The 17,051-nt window shown below is 41.7% G+C and overlaps 1 protein-coding gene across 9 annotated transcripts in view; it reads right to left on the reverse strand.

Annotated features, from left to right (window-relative positions):
• The window catches only part of LOC144688950 (uncharacterized), a 67,653-nt gene that overhangs the window by 36,928 nt on the left and 13,674 nt on the right, over positions 1–17,051 (reverse strand). For 4 of the 9 annotated variants that reach the window (XM_078556020.1, XM_078556016.1, XM_078556017.1 and 1 more), the window contains one exon: positions 11,495–11,534. The exons of the other annotated variants lie outside the window; for them this stretch is intronic. The gene's annotated coding sequence lies outside the window, so the exon portion shown is untranslated. The remainder of the gene's footprint in view (positions 1–11,494; positions 11,535–17,051) is intronic. 9 annotated transcript variants of the gene reach the window in all.

Genomic DNA, 17,051 nt, shown 5'->3' on the forward strand with positions numbered 1-17,051 from the left:
CATATACAAGATGCATTGCAGCACCTCACCAAGGTACCTTCGACAGCACCTCCCAAACTCTCCACTTCTATCACCAAGAACGACAAGGGCAGCAGGCACATTGGAACACCACCTTCTGCAAGTTCCCCTGCAGGTCACATACCATGCTGGTTTGGAACTGTATCGCCTTTCCTTCACCACTGGGTCAAAATCCTGGAAAGCTCTTCCTAACAGCACTGTGGGTGTATCTACACCACATGGACTGCAACGGTTGAAGAAGGTGGCTCACCACCACCTTCTCTAGGGCAATTAGGGACAGGTAATAAATGCTAGCCTAGTCAGTGACACCTACATCCCATGAAAGGATATTAAAAAAAATCTGCAAGGACTTCCCACAATCCTCAGGCTTTCATTACTTACTAATGCCTGACGTATCTGGTCTTTGCAACTTTGGTAGCATTGTAAGGAAAGGGTTAATCACAGTCCTGAAATCTGCTATCATACTGCTGTTGAATTCTCTCTATATTGTAGAAATATAAACCTTTAGTGTTTGCTAGTTAAGCAGAGACATTTAAGTCAATTTATTGTACCACTAGGCTACTGAGCCAGGGCTGACTTTAAAGTTTAGCTACTTCAGTAAATGCAATTAGAAGGCATATTAGTGCAAAACATTTTAATTAGTTGATAAAAAGTTCAGGAAACAATAGCTAGTTCCGCATAGGAAAAAATCCAAGTACATGGCCTCCTTTTTAATTGAGATTTATGTAGAAACAGAAAACAAGTACAGAATGGCACTGAATCAAAGACTGACCAACAGTTAAAGCTCCACTTGATCGAATATGTAACAAGAATGAAACAATCAATGAGATAACTACAGGAGCTACACTCATCTATGAAAAAAGAATATTTAAGGAAAAGTTAAGTTTATTTTTTAGTTCATAGGCCAGAGGCATCACTGGCAATTTATTGCCCATCTATAATTGCCCATCCATAATTGCCCTTGAGAAGGTGGTGGTGAGCAGCCCTCTTGAACATCTGTAGTTTGTGATGAAAGTACACTCTTAGTGCTGCAAGAACATGAGTTCCAATATTTTGACCCAGGACAGTGAAAGGTTAGCAATATATTGTCAAGTCAGGACATGTGACTTGGAGGGAAATTTGCACGTGGTGTTCCCATGCGCCTTATGCTTTGTTCTTCTAGGTGTTAGAGACTGTGGGCTGAATTTTTTGCCTGTCGGGTGGGCGGGCCCGACCCAATCTCCGGCGGGCGGGGAGCTGATCCCCGTCGGAGAAGCAGGCCCCGCCATTTGCCCAGCGTGACGCCTGCCAGGAAGCGCTACGCGCTTCCTGTGCGGGGGGGGGGGGGATTCCCCAAATGCGAGTGCGCTCTTTTGCGCATATCTCCCTGAGGCTAAGTGCTGCCTCAGGGGGATCGCTGAAAGTTCTTCAAAGTCTACAAATAGCAAAATAAAAAAATCATTAACATGTCCCCCTCATGTGACAATGTCACGAGATGGGACATGTTAATAAATTGCACAAAAACTTTAATAAACTTCTTAAAAACCGGCATGAAACCTCATCCCGCCGGTGGATGAGGTTTCATGTTTTTTCAGAAGTCCACCGGGGCTCCTGGCCTGTCCGTCAACCTTAAGGTTGGACGGGCAGGTCCTTTAATTGTTTTAATTATCCAGTCAATGGCCTCAATTGGCCATTGACAGGTTGGCAGGAGGACAGCTGATCGCGCTGTGCCCCCGCCTTCCTGAATATTTAAAATGGGCAGGATGACACTGCGGGTTCCCCACGACGTCATCCCGCGTCATTTTTGCATCGGCGAGCAGGCCTTGCCCCCTTCTCGCCGACAGAAAAATTCAGCCCTGTGTGTTTGGAAAGTGTTATTGAAGCAAGTATTCACCTGGGATAGGTCAACTGAATTTTCCTTGTATGGAGCTGTATTTTAACTTTTGTAATTATCTAATGCAGAATTATGTGCATTGCCATGTGGAAAGAGCAAGAAAAATATATAAAAATTGGGATTTGTACTGCGTATTTGGATACCGAACTCAGAACTGTCACATTTTAATCCCCTCAACCAACCATCATTAGGTCTGGTTGAAAGTAAGTTCAAGTGCATTTTCAAATACTATTACATGTGCAGCATACTTAATAAACTTGTAATTATTCAATGTACAAGAACCTTAGTAATTTGAGTGTAAATTATAAATAAGAACCCCTGCTCCAGATGTATCCTTGGCTATTTCCTGTGGTTTCCCAACTCAAACATGCAACTAAAATGATCACGCCAGCCACATCACACCGAGCCCAGACTATTGATTTGTCAAGTAAATATTAACGGTGTCATCAACTGAACCCATTTGCACAAACATGAAAGAAAAATGTAATTATTGTTGTATGTTCAGTGGGTTTCATGAAGAGGTTCTGAGTCCTGTATGGTTGAACATTAAGTGCTTATTGATAATACAAAATTATATACATATATACTGGGTATAGCCCAAGCAATGAGCTAACTCCATGCTTGCTTCTACACAGGTCTCTGCCCAGTCCACAACTGACTCTAGTCTCAGGTCATGTGTCTCTTTACATCATACTTTGAGCAGTACTGTTTCCCAGTCCCACATTAACCCTTGCTTTGCCTGATACCCTTATGCTACACCTCCCCCACCCCCACCCCCAAGTCTTTACTCAATGCATTTTCATTACAATCATGCTACCCCTTCTCCCCCTGTCAAGTCTCTGACTTTATAAATTCATATGGTCTGGAGAATTGACAATTCTGTCAGATCTCATTCTGGTCACATTCAGAGGAGTGGTAGGCTCTGTTAATTTGGGTAACCTTTTGTTGATTTGGATTTTGAGTTGTAGCCTGTGTTTCTTGCACTTGGTTGTCTTTTTCCAATTTGCCCAAGTGTATACCAGGAGGTTTGCCTCTTGGGATGAGGCGGCTCCTCCTTTTGATCGTACCTTCCGGTGTATGGATGAAGTATGACCTTGGCTGGTCATCGTCTCTCCAGACAATGAGGCCTGCTCTTTCAAGGTCCCTGATCCACACTGTGTCCCCTTTTGTTTAACTTAGAAGGCACCACGCTAGAAACCTGCCATTGTAGGCCGATGCCTGAAACTGCCTGTAGGACTGTTCAGTCCTGAAATGTTTCAGTAGTCCTTGACTGCCAACCCTGAGATTAATTTCTTTGGCTGCATTGGGAGCTGGGTGTGGAGTTCTCTTCCCATCAGGAGCTCTGATGGGGGTCTGCTGTGATGCCTTTGCTATTGACAATGTGTCCTAAGAGCTGAATAGAGGTCTTGGAGAACTTGCATTTCTAATTTAGTGTCAATCTTGCTTCCTACAAACATTCTAAGACAGCCGTGATCCTCTTGTGTTCCAATACATTTGTGCCATTGATCAAAACATCATCCAGATGACACCCTCCAGGCCTTGCAAAATGGCCGATATGGTGCGTTGAAAAATCTCGGCTGACAAGGTGATGCCGAATGGTGTTTGAAGCAGAATCTGCCAAAAGGGCTGAGAAACGTACTCAGCAATTTGGATTTCTTGTCTCGTGGAAGTTACTAGAAGCCGCTGTTAGCATCGAACTTTGAAAACACTGGTTTTAGAGAGTTTGGTCAGGCTGTCGTCCACTGAGGACATTGAGTGGATTTCTCTTGTTGAGTTCTGTCAAGTTGACACAAATATGGACGGACCCGCTTGGCTTCAGAACTGAGACCACCTCGGATCACTATTTGGTGGCTAAGTGACAGGGAAGATGACCCCCATTTTGGTCATCTCATCCAGTTGTTACTGCATTTGCTTGAGCAGGTGCAGTATTCTCCGTGGTGTGAACAGACACACATGGGCTTTGCATCCTCCTTTAATGTAACACTATCTGGCTCCCAGTCGCCCCAATCCAGGGAAAAGTTTGGGAAACACTTTTTAAAACGTAGAACCAGACCCTTGATGGTTGACCTTGTAAATTTTCTGAAGGAGGTTGAGGTCGACACGGGCTTTTCTGCTTCAAAGGGAAAATTCTTGACTGTGGATTACAAATAATGTTTCCCGTATTTGTTTATCTTTGTTTTGGAGTGTCGCCTACAATTTACCTTTAACTGGGAGGTTGATGCCACCTGCCCCATATAGCTGTGTTGTGGGTGGCATTAGGCATTGTGTCACCAGCCATGGTTCCTTGTCCGAGAGGACTGTAACCACTGGCTTCCATGCCCAATTTGAAGTTGATGAAGTGACCATTTACTGAGGAAATGTTCACATTCCAAAAAGAGAATCAAGGATCCTCATCTCACCCAAGCAGCATGATTGGGCCTCTTCCTGTTGTGGTACCTCAATCTCATGGATTTTCTTGGGATCCTCCACCTGTCTGGGTGTCTTAGCTTTGCATAACTTTCGAAGTGTCCCAGGTGGTTGCAGTTGAAACACTGCACTGAGATTTCTGGACATTGCTCTCACCTGAGAGTTCATTTGACTCCACAGCGCTGACATGGTCGCCCACCTTCTTGTGGTCAGTTTGGGTATTGCCTTCCTTGGCCTGGAGTTTCTCTACCCCTTTGTTGCTTTACTAGCTGGACAGTTGAGTTGCTCTGTATCATAGCTTACTTTTGCTCCATAAAATAGATTGGTACTGTTGGCAGATTTCAGGCTATTTGGATGGTCTTTTCTAGAGTTAGATCTTCCTTGGCCTATAGTATGTCTGCAAGGGCATTGTTAGCCACTCAACAACAATTCTGCCCCTTATGAGTTTTGACTTAAGCTCACCATAGTCACAGCCTTCAGCCAATCTGTGCAATTCATTTATAAGAGAGTCAACTGGTTCTTTCAGCTGCTGGACACGTTTGTTGAATTTCGTTCTCTCTAAAATTTTGTTGCTTCTTAGATTAAAATATGTATACAATGATTTTAGAATTTCAGATTTATTTGAGGGATCATTTATTCCTTGCCTTGCAATATCATTGGCTATCTGACCTACTGAATAAAGTAGTGTATTCACTTGTTCAGCTTCTCTCTTTTTATCTAATCCTGAAGCTATCATGTATCTTAAGAATCTTTTCTGCCAAAGTCTCCAGTTTTGTGTTTGGCCTGGCCCTTGGATCAGTCCGAATTGACCTGGTAATGTTGATTTGTTGTCCATGGTTGCTTTAAAGTTCAGGTGAGCACAGCTTTACATGTTGTACAGGTTTTAAAGATGACGCCACAGTAACCGTCTTTCCAGGAAGTCTTCCTATGCTTGTCAAGTCTGGGCAGGCTCCCGCATTGATCACAGTCCTGACCTCTTTGGGGTTTAGTTTTTTTGCAGTGACTTGCTAAATCTTCCCTGCAATATTGGAGAATTTTCTGGCATTTTACATTCAATTCCTAGCTGTGGATGAGGTTTTTATATCTTCTGCTTTTTTTTCTTACACTGAGCTCAGCCACCATGCAGTATGGCGCCAATTCTGAACCCGGGCTGATCGTGGTGCTTTTGGAAACAGCTGCTCTGGCATTTTTACAGCACTGAAGCTTTTTAAACTTGTCCTGGCTTAGAAATGAATTTTGTGTTCACCCCAGCTAGGTCCTTTGATTCTGCACTCTGTGGGCATTCACAATGGACCTCTATGAGATCTTGTGGAGTCCTCAGCTGCACAGCGAAGTTTTTTCTTCTGCCTTTCTGCTTCCAATTCTGCAATGGAGCTTCTTTCAGGCGGTCTCCCTCTGCATCTTCACTTCAGGTGCTTTTGGTGAGGTCAGAATGCTGCTTTAATTTTCCAGCTTTCAAATTTCTGCTCAAGCATCTAAGGTTCTGGGTTTTTCCATTTGCTGCTGCCACCATCTTGTGTGTTTAGTAGGTTTCACAAAGAGGTTCTGGGTCTTGTAAGGTTGAACATTAGGCATGTATTGATAACACATAGCTTGGGCTATACCCTGTATAGTTATGAGCTAACTCCACGCTTGCTTCTACACAGGCATCCATCCAGTCCACAAACTGACTCTAGTCTCAGGTCCTGTGTCTCTTTACATCACACTGAGTGGTACTGTTTCCCAGTCCCACATTAACCCTTGCTATGCCAGATACCTTTTCAATTATAACTTCTATCATGTGCAGAAATAGAATTTAATACACTTCTAATTTTTCTGAAAGTGTTCATTAAAACCAAAGTACATTCTACTAATCTGGCACATTAATATAAAGTAAATTCTTCAGTCATGTCATTTAAACTTCAAAATAAGAAATTAGAAGCAGCCTGCAACAAGAAACTTGGTGTAGTGCTTGCAATTAAGGCATTGTTCCACTGAGATGAAAAAGAAAAACAGCTTCGGGAAGTACTCTTTCCAAGATCTCACATCTGTGGAATTTCACACACAAAGACGGAAGCTGCCCATTTGTACCATTTAGGATTACCTGTACACGACAGTGCAAGAGAAACACTTTTCTCAGCACAGCAGTGAATCAGGCACATTGTGTTTGTGCCAGCATTTTGAAAGAGCTATCCATTTAGTCCCACTCCTTTGTGCTTTCTCCATAACCCAACCTTATTCCTTTCCAATTCCCTTCTGAAAGTTACTATTGAATCTGCTTACACCACTCTTATTAAAATAAAATTCCTCATGTACCCTCTGGTTCTTTTCCAATTACCACTAAGTACTCTGGTTAGCAACCCTCCAGTCTCTGAATCATCATAGACTGGATGTACCCCGCAAGATGTGCTACCGGACCCCTCAGAAGTCTGTCAGTCTTCGTTTCCATACCACCTGGGTCAGGTCCTTTCTCAGCTGACTGAAATTAGCCCTCTTCCATTTGAGTGCCTTCACCTTTGATTTCTCAGCATCCTTTTCTGTAACTATGCTAAACTTAATGATAGCAATATAAAAGCAAAATACTGCAAATTCTGGAAATCTGAAAAAGCAGGATGTATTGAAAATACTCAGGTCAAGCAGGACTGGTGCAGAGAGAAACAGAGTTGCTCTTTTCAGGTTAGCGACCTTTCATCCGAACACAACGTTAGAACAAAAGGTCATCAACCTGAAATGGTAATTCTGTTTCTCTCTCCATTAATGATAGCGATCTTGTTTTCCAAATGCTGTCCCCACTGAAACCTGATCCATTTCATTCCCCAGTAGATCCAAAATTGCTTCTTTTGCAGTTCTCTACCATTTGATCCCCCCTCTGTTCAGAAGACTCTATTACAAATCCTCCCAATCCTCCATAGACCTTGTACCTCCTCTCTGTTTTATCGTGGTTCTCGTCCCCCTACCAAATTAGCTCCAAGTTCTATTAACATTTATTATTTTTCTTTTCCTCACCTATTGACCTGCTGAACACTTGCTGAGGCCTAGTTTCATAGGCCCAGCCAGCAAAGCCCAAATCCAGTAAAATGAATTTAAAAAAGGCACCTTTACCCAAATGGACGTTCACCATATGAAAGTTTAGATGTTGGTAGGCTCTGCAATTATAGAAGGCATTACAGCTAAGCTTAACCCCGTCATCACAAAAGCCCACACACACCCTTTATCAGCACAGCTCACTTAACAACATTCAGGACCAGGGCTGGAGAGTTTTAGATATGAGGCGAGATTGAATAGACTAGGGTTATTTTCCCTGGAGCAGAGGAGATTGAGGGGGGACATGATTGAGGTGTATAAAATTATGAGGGGCATTGATGGGGTATACATGAAGGAACTTTTTCCCTTGGTGGATGGATCAATAACCAGGGGGCATAGATTTAAGGTATGGGACAGCAGGTTTAGAGGGGATGTGAGGAAGAATTTTTTCACCCAGAGGGTGGTGGGAATCTGGAACTCACTGCCTGAAAGGGTGGTAGAGGCAGAAACCCTCATAACCTTTAAGAAGTATTTGGATGTGCACTTGCGATGCCATGGCCTAGTGCTGGAAAATGGGATAATAGTTAGGTACATGTTTGACCAGCGCAGACTCAATGGGCTGAAGGGCCTTTTTTTGTGCTGTAGACCTCTATGGCCAAACTCCCTGATAAGCAAGAATTTAATGCAGCGCATGCTCAAAATTGGGCACTGGCACACAAAATATTACAACAGGTGATAAAACAAACTTTTGGCAGTGAAAGTTGTTACTGAAGTAAAAATAAAATGGGATACAATATAAAATGGGCTTTTAAAAATATTTACTAATTACTATCATATTTACTATTAAATATTTACTAGTGGTTTTCAGTTTTGTCCAATGCAACACGCCCTCATTACAGGAATAATACCTGCCAAGAATAGTTTTATGCAACTTCTACAAAAACTCAGTGTAGAATGAGAGGAAAAAAAAATCTCAAAACAGGGCTAATTAAAAAGAAAGTGCAAATAGCAGATGCATTATAATGTGAAAGAAATTACAATTTTTTGCACAAGTGCAAAACAATCAGAGGATTAACTCAAAAGGAACATATTAATGCTTTCAAGTGCAGTAATCTGAATATGCGACCACATCATCATAAAATGTTAGTTCTACTATCTGACATTCTCTTTACTAATTTTGGTTCCTCTGGAATCTCAGGAATTTTTTTTGCCTCCAGAAACTAAAGGGCAAAGAATAGCAAAACAACTACTGTTGGCAGCACTTGACATTGTGTCTGTTATTTTACCTTGGTTGCAGCCAGACTGAATTCTTAGCCCTGTTGCAGGCCAGCAACACAATATCCAAATTACTAGCTTGTACTGGTCTCCTTTCCCCTCACCTGCAACTTGATAATCAGAAAAAAATCTACAGCAAGAATGGTGAAATTGTCACCATGACTTTTTTAGTAATTGCACGTGCAGAAACCGTGCATGTTCAGCTGCTCTAAAGTTGCATTTGCAATCTATGTTGCCAAATATCTCTCAAAGCATAAGCAAGGTGAATGCTATCAAAGGAACAAGATCATATTGCATTATGAAAGTTGCTTTGAACCTTTCTTGCCATTGGAATTTCAGTTCCATTTGCTGCTTTACTTGACAAAAACTCTAAATGGCATTTCCACAAACCTATGCGTTTAATGTGTGCACGATACATCATGTTCTGAGGATTCTGCAGCAATAAGGCAGGTTACTGTGGAAAATACTATACTGGCACTCAATTCACTCATCTGAAAAGGTGCTTTAACACTGATGCTAGGTTGCCAGGAGAACAGTTCTCAAACAGAGGTCCATTATCTACAAATGCTCCTCTTAGCCTCCCCTCCCCCCCCAATACTATCTGGCTATAGGATCTCGATTCTGACGACTTGAAATTCATTTCTTTTATTTCAGTTGTTGAAAGTGGTATCCTTGCTACCAATGGAAAAAATGCCTCAAAAAGCCTTTTGCTGAGGGAATGCTTTCACATACCCAATGACCCCAATATTTGCAGAGAGGGCAGGAAGCACAATAGAAAACTGGTGAGGCCAGTCATGCTGAATATAATGGCAGGACTTCGTTTTTTTCTTCTGTTTCTTACCCAGCCCCTGGCTAAAGGTTGCAGTAAGGAACATTCGTACAGTCCTGGCAACCATGATTATAAGTCGGATTGGGGATGGTGGCGGGGGGATGGTGGTGCATGAAGGAGGCCACTGATAGCAACATGAGAGGTCACAATCGGCAGGAAGGAAGCAAAAACTTCCTTGAGCGGCTGGAGAAATTGCTTCCTTTGCCTAACACGTTAAAATCACACGCTTCTGGAACTGGCAGCACCTGTCTCCCTTTTGCTGCTGGATTTCCTGAGCCCTGGGAAAGCTGACTGGCAGCAGTTTAATTTAAATCAAACTTTTAATTGTCTGTGGAAGCATGGTTTAAATACACTATGCAGTATCCCAACTCTTCAAGGGACACACTTGCACACATTGTTACCCACTGCCATAAAAACGGCAATGGTACTAAAGGTTGGGGATATATCCTTCATTTTAAATAAAAAGCTTAAACCGCTCCCCCAAACTTGTGGTGAAGGTCTTTGGAATGCATTGTTCATTTCATTTACAGTGAAAATAGAAAATCTCAAGTATACTCAGTCAGGCTGTGCAAGGTGGGTATAGTGTGTGCCAATTTCACTGGAAGCAAGTTCCTCATGTAATAATGAAGTAATGGGAAGCATCCAGTAAAAACCAGGCATCTTAAAATGCACTAGTGCAGATATCACATGGCTATTACATGGGAAGGTTAAGAGGAGGAAGGAAGAAGGCAAAGTCAACATGGTTTTGGGAAAGCGTGTTTGACTAATTTACTAGAATTCTTTGAGGAAGAAACTAGCAATGTGGATAAAGGGGAACCTGCAGATGTGGTGTACTTAGATTTCCAGAAGGCATTTAACAAGGTGCCACATCAAAAGGTTACTTCACAAAGAAAGAGCTCATGGTATAGTGGGTAACATATTAGCATGGATAGAGAATTGGTTCGCTAACAGGAAACAGAGTAGGCATAAATGGATCATTTTCAGGTTGGGAAGATGTAATGAGTGGAGTGCCACAGGGATCAGTGCTGGGGCCTCAACTACTTACAATGCATTTCAATGATTTGGATGAAGGGACCGAATGTTAAGGTGCTAAATTTGCTGATGACACAAAAGGTAGGTAGGGAACTAAGTTGTAAAGAAGACAATGTGTCTGCAAAGTCTGTTAAGTGAGCAAAGATTTGGCAGATGGAGTATAATGTGGGAAAATGTCCAATTTGGCAGGAAGAATAGAAAAGCAGCATATTATCTAAATGGACGACAATTGCAGAACTGAGGGATCTGAGTGTCCTGGTACATGAATCACAAAGATAGTATGCAGGTATAGCAAGTGATTAGGAAGGCAAATGGAATGTTATCTATTGGAGTTTAGAAGAATGAGAGGTGATCTTATTGAAATATAAGATCCTGAGGGAGCTTGACAGAGTGAATACTGAAATGATATTTTCCCAGTGAGGGAGAGATCAGAACTAGGGGATACGGTTTAAAAATAAGGGATCTCCTATTTAAGACAGAGGGTCGCAAGTCTGTGGAACACTCCTCCCCAGAGTGGCAGAGGCAGGGTCATTGAATATTTTTAAGGCAAAGGTAGATAAATTCTTGATTAACAAGGGAATCAAAAGGTATCAGGGGTAGGCAGGATAGTGGTGTTGAGGCTACTATCAGATCATCCACGATCTTATTGAATGGCTTGAGAAGCAGGCTTAAGGGACCGAAAGGCCTACTCCTGCTCCTAATTCCCATCTACACCAGAAAAAAATAAAAATGTTTTTAATTAGGTAGAAGAATAATACTTAAAGGCAAAGAACTTAAATTGAGAAAATTTTTCAGTATAGGCTAAAAACTTCTTAGTGTTCAAAACAAAAAACCAGCTGCCTGAGTTATATCAAAAATTTCTCCAATGGCTTTCTAGCTGCTCAGTACTGCAAAGCCATGAACTCTGGACCATTTTGTAACATAGAAAGAGTTACATTACAAAGGAAAGTAAGTCTTTGCATTAGTAGATTATTTCCTTCAAATAAATTAAGTGCGAGGTTAACTAATTGCACAAATGTTAAAAGCAACAATTACACATCCTGCAATATGAATCTTACCTTTCATGTATTTGTTAACTTCCACAGCAAGAATGTAATCCTTTAGCACCAGAATGTTAAAAATACAAAAAGAAAGTTTAAGGCAATGTTCTTTAAAAAAAAACCAGTAAGGATAAAAAGAAAAGCATCAAATGTTGGGAACTGAAATAAAAAAAAAACAATACAATGAAAGGCTTCCATAAAATAGTCGTTTTAGGTTTTCAGATGACAGGCTCAAATAGCGGTAGACTGCAGCCACTTAAGTTTCTTGGACAACATGGGACCCATAGGCCACAGCATAGTCATCATTATCTTGGGGAAATAAAGAAATCCTCCACAACATGGAGTCTAAGATAACCAAATTTGAGAGTTCAACTCAAAGTTTGAAAGGAACCATTCATTGTTTTGTTAGTCAACAGTTTGAAAGTTTAAAGTAGCAAGGGGCTAGTATTGCCATTGACAGTTGATTATTCACAAAATGCTGCTGGGTAAGTAGTTTTGTACATTAGAGAGCATAATCAAGGACCAAGAAAAAAGAATTACCTAATTAAAAATCAATTTTGAGCCAATCATTGAAATGTACAACAAATATAGGAAAGGACAGGAAGCTCTGTAATGAGAAATGGTTACTTGAGATTTTGCAAGTTAAGATACAGGAAGTCCTTACTATAACTTGCCCCGCTTAAAGTCATTTTGCTTTAATGTCTTTTATTCTTTAGGACCTTTTCCTATTTACGTCCCATTTGCGATTTTACATCATCTGCACTCAGGGCCTGCTGCCCTGTGCTGAATTCTGATGCTGGAGCCACAGCAGGTCACCAGGTGCCCAGGCTGTGTGAAGCGTGTGAGGCCCAGGATCCTGGGAGCAGGGGGGGACAAGGGGAGAGAGCGAGAGAGAGGAGGCAGGGGCAGGGAGAGCGAGAGAGAGAGAGGGGACAGGAAGAGCGAGAGAGAGAGGGGGCAGGGAGAGCGAGAGAGAGAGAGGGCAGGGAGAGGGGGAGAGAGAGAGAGAGAGGGAGGCAGGGAGAGAGAGAGAGAGAGAGGGAGGCAGGGAGAGAGAGAGAGAGAGAGAGAGAGGGGAGAGAGACAAAGAGAGAGTAAGAGTGGGAAAGGAAAGCAAGCATAAGTTGAGCTGTGTTTCAAGAGTGCTGTGGGTGAGACAGAAGCTGTGCTATCAGGGGTTGTTTGCGTGCTTTAGTGTTGTCTAATTTCACTGAATGTAATAGAAATATAAAATAGTGATTTATTTTATTTTGCAAGTTATTGCAGCTTGTACAGTAGAACGTTTCAACTTGTATATTGATTTTTCCAGGCAAGAAACGTCCAAAGGGACCTAACTCTAGCTTTAACTTTGATAGCTATGGGAACCCATGATTCATAAAGTTGTTTCACTTAAAGTTGTGATTTTCAGGAATGCAACCATAATTTTAATTGAGGTCTTACTACCCGAGATATGTTAACCCATGCATGTCACATACAGCTCTAGTTCCCAACTTCCCTTCCTGGCTCCATGCTAGCTGATACTTAACAACAGTTCTCTCTCCTCAGGTTCTGTTCTCCAATCCTTCAAATCTGCTGTCAACACACCTTAAAAAAAACAAAACCTTGACCTCTCGGTCGCTGTAAACCACCACACCATTTCCAATTCCCCTTTTCATCTCCTAAGTCCTTGAATGTGTTGGTTGTCACCTTCCAATTTCTTGCCCCTTTCTTCCAGAATTCCATGTTTGAATCCCTCCAATCAGGTTTCCACCCTACTACAGGGCCAAAACAGCTCTCATCAAAATCCCCAATGACATCCTGTATAGCTGTGACAAAAGGAAAACTATCCCTCCTCATCCTTCTCAACCTCTCTGTAGGCTATGACATGGTTGATCACACCATCCTCCTCCAATGCCTCACCACTGTCATCCAGCTGGGTGGGACTGCACTTCCCTGGTTGCATTATTGTCCACCTATTCATAGCTAAAGAGGTACCTACAGTGGCTTCTCTTCCCGCTCCTGCAGGCACTTCTGACGTTACCCAAGGATCTAGCTTGGCTCCCTTCTGTTTCTCATTCACATGCAGCCCCTCAGTGACATTATCCGAAAACACATCAGCTTTTACATGTACGGTTTCATCAGTTTTATGACACCTAGCTAACTCTACCACCTCCATGAATCACCTGACACAGCCCCTACACTTCAGCTCATCTGCTGCCAAAACCCTCACTCATATTTTTGTTACCTCTATACTTGATTATTCCAATGCGCTCCAAGCAAGCCTCCCAGGTTTTACCCTCTGTAAACTTGGAGGTCATCCAAAACTTTGGTACCTGTGTCCTAACTTGCACCAAATCCGGATCACCAATCAACCCTGTGCTCACTGACACACACTGGCTCCCAGATAAGCAATTCCTCAACCTATAAAATAATTTAAAAAAAATCCTTACACATCTCCATAATCTCCTCTAGCTCCACAATCTTTCAAGATACCTTCAATTCTGGTCTCTTGAGCATCCCCAACTTTAAATCACCATCATTGATGGTTGTGCCTTTAGCTGCCTAAATCCTAAGCTCAGCAATTTCCACCCCTAAACATCCTTGCCTCTCTACCTCACTTTCCTCCCTTAAGACACTCCTTAAAACCTACCATGTTGACCAAGCTTTTGGTCATCTGCCCTGATTTCTCCTTCTGTGGTTGAGGGTCATATTTTGTTTAATAATGCACCTGTCAAGTGCCTTGGGGCGTTTTATTATGTTAAAGGAGCTATGTAAGTGCAGGCTGTTGATTTTGAGGGAACCCTACGTACAAAATACAGAACTGGGGATGGGTTAAAAGTGAATCACTGCAAAGCCAAGTTTTTTCCCCAGAAGCCCTCAGGAGTACAAAACCTACTCAACTATATGCACAAGGCAAAACTTTTCAGTTATGCCCAAGCTTAAAAACACAGAAGCATATTCACTGTTTGGGCTAAACCAACAAGGGTCAACCCCCTAAATAATGACAAAGATATCTGCACCATTAAGTGCTCAGTCTTGGGTATAGCAACCTCAAAGTTAAATCATCCACCAGCATTATGCAACAAATCTAAAACAGGCAACAAAGCTGCACAAAAATCACTCCGCATTTGGCACTGAAGCATACTTTGTGCAGAACTGAAACCAAATAGATATATTTATACAGACTACTGCAGCTACCGGGACCAAAGATATGCAACATACAATTCCTACACATACAGGACAAACAAAAAAAATCTCAAACAGTATCTCATTAATAAAGATGGATGCAGTTACAGCTGATATTGAAATATACTATAAGTACCAAAAGAGTGAGAAGCACAAGAGTGCAAAAAAATGAAGGTACTTTAAGTTGAAGGCACAAAAGAGCAAGGGGAGAAGCAAAGGTACAATTTGACAATAACAGTTTGATCAGGGCAAATGATGGAATGTATAGCCAGATGAGGAGGCCTCAGTAAGAAGAAAGTAATTGCCGTCTGTAAACTCTTAGGATGAGGATGTTGACATGCAATAGGAGTATTACTTACAAGCTAATTCCTAATGTAAAGGATATTGTTGCGTGAATTTCTAATGCGTTTTTCCTTGGCTGGATTTTTAATAAACTGTAATCCATTAAGAGAATGGAAAGACTGCCAGCCAAATATATAACTTACATTCCACTCCCCCAAGTGGGATGAAAAGGAACAGATTCTCAAATCACCCTGGGGAGCGTGAAAGACCCCATCTCCTTTTACTTTTACACTGTTATTCTTCTAAAGTTTCTGGGATGAGACAAAAAATTGCAATTACGTGTTCTATAACACAATGACTACAGTAGACATGGTAATCAAGTTCCTCTAGAATATACAGTCAGGAAGGCTTTTTAATAACTGTTTAGAGCAGAGGTCAGAAGAATATATTCAAGGGCTGCAAGAGCCGGGTTTCTCTCAGAAGTACTGTGCATGGATATTGCAGAGAAATCATCCTGAGCAGAGAAATCTATTGCAAGCCAAGGTCATTTGGGGGATAAAACACGGAAATCTGCTCCGTATAGCTACACCCAGGAAGACAACTGTACAAAATGGCAGCAAAGTGGAATCACCATATCGAGACCGACCAAAGGACTGTTAACCACATATTCAATTTATTTTCTTAATGAACTCTTTAAAAAAAAACCTTCATCCATTCTCATATTCTATCATCTGTACATGCATGTGGGGGGTCCAGGGAATGGGAGACACGTATGAAAGAAAGTTACAATTTAACTAGTTTTTTTTAAAATTCAGGAAGTAGGATCAATAAACTCATCTCATCCTTTGATTTAAACTCAGAAATCTTGTCTGATTAATTCTCTATAATCTGAAAGTGTACATAGTGATACTCCTGCATTACTGGCAAAGCACATCCTTGCTAAATTCACAACAAAGCCCTGTGACAGCCAGACTTGGAATGGTAAATTAGGGGAATCAATTTTTACCCCCCTTTTCATGTGGTCATAACAATATTAAGTTTGACAGTGTAACCAAATCTACAGCAATATTTTTTGATAAGTTAATATATTTGCATTTTATAGCAGCAATTTGTATTGTAAGACAAACTAGATGGCAAAGAAGTTAATTTGAACTAGCAACCTTCTCAGCAGTTCTACTCCTAACAACTGCAACACACAAAGGGGGCTGCTGCTGGAGTAAACAAGAAATGTTTCTACCGAAGTGCTCGCATAACCATTGCTTCCTTGTTTGTACTCTGGTTAAAATAGCCATATGCAGAGATTTTCAAACTACTGAGGTAACGGCCTAAACAACTGTTCAGCGGATTTATCCATTGATTGCAGAGTCTGGTAACTGTGTGGCTCAGACTTACCCCTTCACAGCTGAAGTAGTAATACCAGGATCTTGGGCCTGGGTGTCAACCATGGCTCAGAGAGAGTATCAGCCTCAGAGTCAGAATGATGTAGTTGAAGTCCTACTCCAGAGACTTAAGCAAAATACAGGCTGACATTCCAGAGCCGTACTGAGTCTGTGTTCCACTGTCGGAGGTGCTGTTTTTTGGATATGACAACTTCTGCCCACTAAGGTGGGCTTAAGACCTAATTGTGCTATTCAAAAGTGCAGTGCAGTTCTCCTAGTTAATATATGCCCCTCAACCAACATCACAAAATCAGGTTCTTTGACATCTTGCTGTATGCAAATTGGCTGGTGCACTTTCTACATTACTACAGTATCTACACTTCAAAAAAGCATTTAATTGGATGTAAAATACTTTGGGACATCCGGAGGCTGTGAAACTTTCTATATAAATGTAAATTCTTCTACTTGAGCAAGTACAAACAGGACTGGTGTTAGGAGGGAAGAGGAGTGGAAATTGGCACTATCCTGGAAGTGGAGTTTGGACATTGGACATGAACAGGATCAGGTTGTCTAATGGCCAACTATGACCCACTGCTTTTGCATTGTATGAATTGGTGCTCAGAAAGAAGTCAGTATGTTCAAGAGGAAAAGGAAAAATAAAACCGTCAAGAGGGTAAAAGATTATGGGAGGAAATTTTGATCTGAGCCCATTTCCAGGCAAACACACAGTACCGTGAGACTTCTGCGGG

The sequence above is a fragment of the Cetorhinus maximus genome, chromosome 13, assembly GCF_964194155.1.
Source record: "Cetorhinus maximus chromosome 13, sCetMax3.hap1.1, whole genome shotgun sequence".
NCBI classification, from domain to species: Eukaryota; Metazoa; Chordata; class Chondrichthyes; order Lamniformes; family Cetorhinidae; genus Cetorhinus; species Cetorhinus maximus.